General features: G+C 33.8%; 1 pseudogene; it reads left to right on the top strand.

Annotated features, from left to right (window-relative positions):
* Window positions 1-1,248: 1,248 nt before the first annotated feature.
* LOC120614760 (uncharacterized) lies at window positions 1,249-1,367 on the top strand (annotated as a pseudogene).
* The last annotated feature ends 8,159 nt before the right edge of the window (window positions 1,368-9,526 follow it).

Here is a 9,526-nt window from a genome sequence, read left to right as displayed (position 1 = left end):
AGCCTAAGGCCCAGCCTATCCAGGAGTGATTGTGGAACACGGTCCACAGCCCTGACCAGCTGTGGAATATAACCAGTGGTATCACCCTGCCAGAGAACACAGCCTGAAAACCTGCCAAACCAGAGTGATTGCAGAGCCCAACTAGTGGTCCCACTTGACTACAGAACATAGCCAGCAGGCCCACCCAACCACAGAGCCACCTAGCTGCACCCCCTCCTCCAAACTCAGAGTGCAGGCAGTGGCATCACCTGCCTCTGAAAGCAAGACTCACATGCCCACAGATGCTACCAGATGATGCACAAGCTGAGCTAATGGTGAATGTCTTTCCCCACAGAAATAAACCTATAAAGTCTTACTCAAATGCAGATACCAATGCAAAAATATAAGGATCATGAAGAATCAGGTAAACATATCACCACCAAAGGTAACTAATAAAGCCTCGGTGACTGACCCTGAAGAAATAAAAACTGTAAAAAAACAAATTCAGAATAATCCTCTTAAAGAAGTTCATCAAACTATAAGAATGCACAAAGAAAAAATTAGAAAACAATGCATGAACAAAGAAATAGAAGCCATCGAAAACAAACAAAAAAAACAAAAATCCTACAGATGAAGAACATAATGAACAGAAGAATTCAATAGAATATAATGGAAATCATAGTACAATATATAAACGTATCAAAGTAACACACTGTACACTTTAAATTTATACAATGTTCCATGTCAAATTTATCCAATAAAAAATAGAATTCACTAGAGAGCTTCAACACCAGACTGAAAATAAAAAAAAAAAAAGTCAGTGAACCTGAGACAGATCATTCGAAATTATACAATGAGAGGAGCAAAAGAAAAAAAGAATGAAAATGAGAGAAGAAAGCCTATAGGATTTATAGGACACCGTAAAGAAATAATATGTGCATTATTAGAATCCAGGAAGGAGAAGAAAAAGAAAAAGGGAAAGTTTGTTTAAATAAATAGATAAAAATTTCCCAAATTTGGGGACCAAAAACACATCCAGATTCATGAGGCTCAAAGGACCTCAATTAAATTGAACCCAAAAAGTTCTACACAGACTCACAGTATAATAAAATTGTCAAAAATCAAAGATAAAGAAAGAATTTTGAAAGCAGCAAGAGAAAAGCGGCTCATCACATACAGGGGAGCCCCCCATAAGACTATCAACAGTTTCTCAGTGGTAACTTCGCAGGCCAGGAGAGAGTGGGAAGATGTATTCAAAATATTGAAAGAGTCTACAGCCTTGCTACCCTGAACAAGCCTGATCCCGTCTGATCTCAGAAGCTAAGCAGGGTCGGGCCTGGTTAGTACTTGGATGGGAGACCACCTAGGAAGACCAGGTACTGTAGGTGTAAAAATTAAAAAATAAGGGATTGTAAACTGACAAGGTCCTTGCAATCTGTGAGGTCAATCAAGGGTTGCCCCGCCTAAAAAAAAATATATATATATATATGTATGTATGTATGTATATATATATATATATACATACATACATACATATATATATAGAGAGAGAGAGAGAGAGAAATAAACTCAACCAATAATATTACATCTAGTAAAGCTATCCTTCAGAAATTAAAGAGAAATAGACAAACAAAATCTGAGGGAGTTCGTACCAATAGATCTACCTTATAAGAAATGCTAAAGGGCATTCTCCAAGCTAAAATGAAAGAATGCTAATTAACATTATAAAAATATATGAATGTGTATAACTGAGCAATAAAGGTAAATGTAATCAAAGTCAGTTTCTCTAATATTGTAATGGTGGTATGTAAATCACTTAAAACCGATTTAAAAGTTAAAACAATAAAACTATAGCAACAATAATCTTATTGGATACACAATATAAATAAGTTGCAATTATAACATCAGTAACAATAAATAACAATAATAATAATAAAATGGGAGGGTAATAAATAACAGTTTAAAGTTTCTTATGTATGCTATCAAAATTAAGTTACTATCAGCTTGAAATCTGATATTATAACTATAAGATATTTTACATGTGTTTTATGGTCACTACAAAGAATAAACCTGTAGTAGATACACAAAAGATTATAATAAAAAATCAAAGCACACCACCAAAGTCATTAAGTCATAAGGATTACTGAAAAAGAGAAAGCAAGGAACATAGTATCTACAAAATAGTCAGAAAACAACAAAACGGCAGCAGAAAGTCATTATTTATCAATAATTACCCTGAACGTAAATGTATTAAAATTCTCCAATAAAAAGACCTAGAATGGCTAGGTGGATTAAAAAAAAAAAAAGATCCAAAGATGTGCTGCCTACAAGAAACTCACTTTAGCTTTAAGGTCATATATAGAGTGAGAGTGAAGCAATAGAAGAAGATATTCTAAACAAAAGGTAAACAAAAGAAAGCTATACTTACATCTGACAAAATAGACTCTAAGCTGTCCCACTGGTCCAGGTACCCAGAATAAAAACAGACACATAGACCAAAGGAACAGAATTGAGAGCCCAGAAATAAACCCGCGTGTATATGACCAACTCTTATTTGATGAGGGAGCCAAGCATACTCATTGTGGAAAAGATGATGTCTTTAGCAAATGGTGCTGGGGAAAACTGCATATTCACATGTAAAAGAATGAAACTGGACCCCTATTTTATGCCACTCACAAATATTAATTCAAAATGGATCAGAAACTTAAATGTAAGACCTAAAACTATAAAATTCCTTGAAGAAAATGTAAATGAAAAGTTTGTTGACACTGTTCTAGTCAATCAATTTTTTAATATGACACCAAGAACACAAACAAAAAAAGTAAAATCAACAAGTAGGATTTTCTCAAACTAAAAATCTCCTGCACAGCAAAAACAAACAATCAACTAAAAAGCCAGCCTATGAAATGGGAAAAAAATATTGGCAAACCACATATCTGATAAGGGGTTAATATCCAAAATATATAAGGGACTCATATAACTCAATAGAAAAACCATGATCCACTTAAAACAAACAAGCAAACAAAAAGCAAACATGGATGAAAGACTTGAATAGACATTTTCCCAAAGAACACATACAAATGGCCGGCAGGGGCATAAAAAGGTGCTCAACATCACTAATCATCAACATCATAATCAGGAAAATGCAAATCAAAACCACAAGGAGATAGCACCTCACACCTGTTGGGATGGGTATTAACGAAAAGACAAAAAAAACACCTTGGTGAGGTTATGGACAAAAGGGAACCCTTGTGCAAATTGGTACAGCCAGTATGGAAAACAGCATGGTGGTTCCTTCAAAAATTAAAAAATATAACCACCTTATGACCTAGTAATCCCACTACCAGGTATTTATCTGAAGGAAATGAAATCACTATCTCAAAGAGATACCTACACCCCCATGTTCACTACAGCATTATTTACAATAGTCAAGACATGGAAATGTCAATTATCAATAGATAATTGATTTTAAAAATGTGACATAATATATACATTTATAAATAAATTTTTATATATTTACATATAAATATATAATAGAATACTAATAATATTAATAATATATTATAAATATGTAACGGAATATATATACAATGGAATATTATTCATCCTGCCATTTGGATCAATATGGATGAAACTTGAGGGCATATGCTAAGTGAAATAAGTCAGACAGAAAAAAAAATTTACAGAAACAGGGAGTAAATTCTTTCTCAGGGTAGGAGTGGGTTGGTAGAATGGTCAAAAGTACAAACTTCCAGTTACAAAATGAATGATATTGGGGACCTATTTTATAGCATGGTGACCATAGTTAACAATTCTGTACTGTATACTTAACAGAGAGTAAATTTTGAAAGTTCTCACCACATAAAAAGATAACTATAAGAGGATGTAACTAAAAAAAAAAGCAAATTTTCAGAATACCATAAATACAAAAGTGTCCTACAAGTCTTCAGAAGAATGTACATAAGTAATATATTTATGTATATTACTTATTATAACAGTTTTGAAATTATGAAGTGAAAATAGTTTCGATCTAGACTTCTATGTAACAGTAAATCAATGTTAAGGGGAGAATAAGGATATTTTCAAGCAAAGAAGGTCACAAAAACTTTGCTTTTGAAGCAACCCTTCTAAAGAAGCAAATAAAAGATATGCTTTACCAAGAAAGCAAGAAGAAAACCAAGACGGAAGAAGACATGGGATTCAGAAAGCTGTAGTCTACACAAGAAAGCAGCATAATTTCTGGATTGTACGTGACGACTGCAGAGCAGACCTAGAGAGCAGCAGCCTGCATTAGAGAAGACAGGCAGCAGTCTCTAACCTCTAGGCTCACCTCCCCAAGGAGAAATTGATGCATGGGGGGGGGGGGGGGGAGGCGGGGAGGAAGAGGCACCTGAAGTGTTTGATTATTTTGAGAGGAGTTTTACAGTTCAATCAAAAGCTAGGCCAAAAAATAAAAATAAAAAAGGCTCATTATCTTCCAAGAAAAACAAGACTGTACATTGAAGCAAATATCATCACTGAATGCAATGCAGTTCACTTGTCAATAATATTTAGATATTATCAATATTATCATGTTAACAATGCTATCATAGGATTGCAACAGGGAACTGATTTTTAAAATTATAATCCTTCTGGTACTACTTGACTTTTAAATTATATCCGGCTACTATGATTTAAAAATTAAATTAAATTTGAATGCTTAAAGTTCTTTGCAAGTTTCTCATTTAATTTCAAATGAGCTTACTTTCCTGTCTCTAAAATGAAAAGCTGTGCCAAATTATTTCTATGTTCTCTCCCATTCCTGTCTTTTATTCTGTGAGTCTATGTGTCCATGGCTATGATGTATTTCATTCCACTGGTGAAGAATAATTATGAAAGTGTAAAAAACTAAACTGTCGAATTAGTTTTTTGAGCTATTTTCCAGAGTTCACACTTGTTAAGTTAATAGATTGTTTTCAAGACCCATTTAGACATTATCCTCAGATTGTTATCAGTGTAGTGTAGCTAATTTGCATCTTTGCACTCCATACTTTAAGGAGCAACACACCCTTATAGCTGATGAGTATCCAGTGAATCTCGGAATAGGATGATCTTTTAAGAAGATGGCTCCTGGGATACCAAGCAGGTCCCACTTCCTGGACTTGCCCACATTCTCTCTAAATGACTTTCAAGATATACTTTCTTTTTCTGAATTTACTGAGTTATATTTTTGAAAATAAATTTGGAGCTAAAACTTATTGTATAGAGAGAACCCTGACTGGTTTATGACAAGGTGAATTCCAAAATCCAATAATTTGCTTTTTCACATTAAAGGTCAAATTTACGAAATACCTCTCAAAGGCTCAAGTCAGCTTGTTGACTTAATCAAATAAGATCTAGATGTATTGGTTCAATCATTTTGATGGTAACCCAACTGCACAGAATATGTCCTACCAGGAAAATTATCAAATGCTGTGTTACATTCTCCTAACAGATATGAAGCTGAAAAAGCAGAAACAATTGGGCATAGTTGTGCATGAAATCTTTTATGTACACAACTTCAACTTTCTTACACAAAGCATCTTAGAAACCAAGAGCAATTGTATCTGAACCTTCCCACCGAGACAACTAATGCAATATTATACACATGATCATTTGAATTTTTTAATGTATATTTTATGGCTGAATCAATCAATCTATTTTAGCATAACAAATGGAGACGTCCACTTGTTTTTCTTCAAAATAGAAAAATTTTTAAAATACAGTGGGATGGACCTAGAGGGGATTATGCTAAGTGAAATAAGTCAAAGAAAGACAAATCCCTTCAGATCTCACTTCTATGCAAAATCTAAAGACCAAAATAAACAACAATAACAACAAAACAGAAACATATTGATAAAGAACAAACTAATTAATGGTTATCAGATGGGAGGGGAGCTGCAGGGTTAAAAAGGTGAAGGATTTAAGATGTACAAATTAGTAGTTATAAAATAGTCACAGGGATGTAAAGTACAGCATAAGGAATATAGTCAATAATATTATAACAACTATATATGGAGCCAGGTGGGTATTAGACTTATCAGGGGGATCACTTTGTAAATTATGTAGTTGTCTAATCACTATGCTGTACACTTGAAACCAATATAAAATAATATTGAATATCAACTGTAATTGAAAAAATAATATAAATAAATAAATAAATAAATAAATAAACAAGTAAAATTGAATTAAAGAAAATTGCTAAACAGATAAAAAAGTAAAGAGTATGGTATAATGACCCCAGATACCCTTCTATACATGACTAGTTTATTTTCATCTATTCCTCCCCACTACCACCCTAACTATTTCTCCCTGCATTGAATTACTTTGAAGAAAGTCTATGGACGTTTATGTATATTTTAAAAAAAAAATCTTAAAAAATAACCACAATATCATTTTTATATCTACAAACTGTTAATAATAATTTCTTAATGTTACCAAATATCCAGTGAGTGTTCACATTTTCACAGTTGTCTTCCAAATTTATTTAAGTTTGAGTTAGTGTCCAAGTAAGGTCCATGTATTGTGGCTGGTTAATATGTCTATTAAGTTTCTTTTTCTCTACAGGTTCGCCTTTCATTTCTCTCCAACATGGGTGTATTTACTCTGTACATATGTATATGCACAGACTCATTACTGCCTTGGGCAAATAATTCATGCATAAATGAGGGGTAATTTTATTATTTTGTAACCTTTTTTGCAGATGTGATGTAGGAGTAAGTGAAATATTTTTTAAATTTATTTTTTAACTACAGTTGATGTACAATATTATATTAGTTTCAGGTAGTAAAAAAATTTATGGGTTGAATAATTTATTATATTTATATACTTGATACATATACATTATAGCATATATTATAATAATAAAAGCACATAGAGCTCCTTAGAAGACAAAGAAAAACACAGTGGAAATACATCCAATGTGCATTTTTGTAGTAAAAATAGTCTAAGACATGGTGAGAGGCCCTATATCTTATTTAAAATATTTTCATCTTCAAACAGAGATTAAAACAACCAGAAAAAATGTTAAAGCTAATATTGTAGTATTTGATCATTTCCTTGGTAATATTCTATGTTAAAGGCCAAGGCTAAACTCCCCACAACATCAGTAGGATTCTTAGTGTGGTCCTCCTTCAAAAATAAATCACTGCCCATTTGTTTTTGTATCATGTTAAGTAAGGCAAGATGTGAGATTCAATGCAAAAGCATTCATCACCTCTGAAATCTGGGATTTGCAATAGGTGAGTATCTGTACCTATTAGGACTCTCACTTCCAATAGGTAAAAAATTAGCATTTTTTTTAAAGGAGTTATTGCTTATACAGCTGAAAAGTCTAATCCAGGTGTGAAGTACTGTCATCAGGATTCAGTTTCCTTCTCTCAGCTCTGCCTTCTCCTGAGTTGGCTTCACTCTCATATTTCATCATTGGCTCTTAAGAGAGCCAGTTATGCATCTTTGTTGATGCCAGGGGTCCAAAGGTGGCAATGAAAGCACATGCTTCCATCTCCCAACAGCCTCAGGAGACACGTCTATGGCTCTGACTGGTTTCGAGTCCACCATTAAAGCAATCTCTGTGGTCAGTGAAATCTCTATGCTAGGAGGGGCCAAGATTGAAACTAAAAATGGAATTATGTAATAAGAAAGATATATACTGGTCTCTGCTAATATTTTGTCTTTGATTTTGTTTCCCTTGTAATTTCTCGAGTAATAGGAATGTCTGACACAGAACTCCTAAATCTCTTGCAATTTCTTTGGTGTCTTTTGTTGTAATGAAGTGACTCTCAGTGGGCTCTTGGATGGAGGCAGGTCACCAAAAAGACCATACTATGGAGAGAAGTTTGGGACTTTCAGTCCTACTCCCCATTTCTAGAAAGGAGAGAAGGGCAGGAAATTGAGCTAACGATTGATCATGCCTACATAATGAAGCCTCCATAAGAACTGCAAAAGTATAGAGTTCAGAGAGATGCCAAGCTAGTAGACAAATCCATGTGCCAGGAGGGAGGTGTCCTCAACTCCATGGGGACAGAAGTTCCTCTGTTCAGGAACTTTTCAGACCTTAGCTTATGTATCTCTTCATCTGGTTGTTCATCTGTATCTTTTATTATATCTATTATAATAAACTAGTAAACTATAAGTAAGTATTTCCCTGAGTTCTGTGAGGCATTCTAATAAATCATCGAACCTGAGGTTCCTAAAACTACATTTGGTAACCAGAAGTATTAAGAGTAAAAAAAAAAAACACAGCGAGTTTTTTTTTCCTTAGACAGAAAGGAAGGTATGATTCTCCAAAATAAAAGCGGAATATTCTTCAGGGAGAAAAATAAATAGATACTGAATGGCAAAACCAAAAATCATCTATCAAAGTTCCCATCTGCTCTTGCATTCATTCTCCCTAACTATAATTCCCAATTTGCTCCATAAGTCAATAAAGATTTTTTTTTTTTATTGTGAGACTCTTGTTTGCCAGCATCATGCCAGAGGGAGCTAATCGTCTCCTTGATTCAGTTTCATCTAAAATAGAATTTCTATGCACCGTTGCGCTCCCCATGCTATCATAAGTTTAAAAGGCATAGATGAGGTTCTTCCTTACAATAATTACATAGCAATAATATGAAATAGTCTAGTGAGCTAGAATTCTTGAAACAAATAGATGTGTTTTGAAGCTCTGATTCTTAAAATAAAAGTTAATGTTATAGTACTCAGCTTTAAAGGGTGTGGCAAATTCATTTTTCAGATTAAATATTAATGACACACTGGTTTAAGAGCATATTTCTACTTTTCTTAAAAAAAAGGTAATCAGTAGTTTTCTTTTCCAAAGCATCAAAGCACTTTATATTATATCTCTATGTTCTTCAATTGTATTTGAAAAGTTGTTGCAAATATTAAATCTTTACAATGAGGCATGGTCAAATTGTTGATCTTATAAGATTGAGTAGTAATTAAAACACAAAACCAGTGTCCACAAAAAGAAAAATCCTACATCTTCATCCAGTCAATGATAATCTAGGGGACAGATGGCACCTATTAAGTTGTTGTCAGATCTCTAGACAAGAGAGTTTCGGAAGCCCTTTCGATTTCCATGACCTACCCCTTCATCCTTACATCTGACCTCCATGCATTACAATTACTCAAATAAGATTTTAGGTGTTTTTCTTTTGACCACCTCTTTTGAAATAATCATTTGAAAACAAAACACCTCATCTCCTACATCAGACTGGTCCATTCAGTCTGTTTTTTGTTTCTGATTTCGAGTGATTTTACGCGACATGGCACCCTCCAACAATAACCTTAAAATGTTGCAGATGCATCTTTCAAACACCCTAAGCTTCCTTTTATAACTTATTATTCGTAGTTAATTCCCACTATCCACTATAGGTATGTTCTATAAAATCGCTGTGAATGGTGAATTAGCCAATGCTGAACCACTGCTCTTAGGGGAAATTCGGGGTTAGGTTTCTTTGGTTACTGGTCACAACATTTCGCTCAACCTATCAAGAGATAGCTTTGTTCTATGTGCGTTTCTGTTTAA

Source organism: Pteropus medius, unplaced genomic scaffold, assembly GCF_902729225.1.
Source record: "Pteropus medius unplaced genomic scaffold, Ma_sr-lr_union100, whole genome shotgun sequence".
NCBI lineage: Eukaryota > Metazoa > Chordata > Mammalia > Chiroptera > Pteropodidae > Pteropus > Pteropus medius.
Note: the sequence above shows the minus strand (reverse complement) of the source record. Positions and strands in the feature narration are given on the sequence as shown.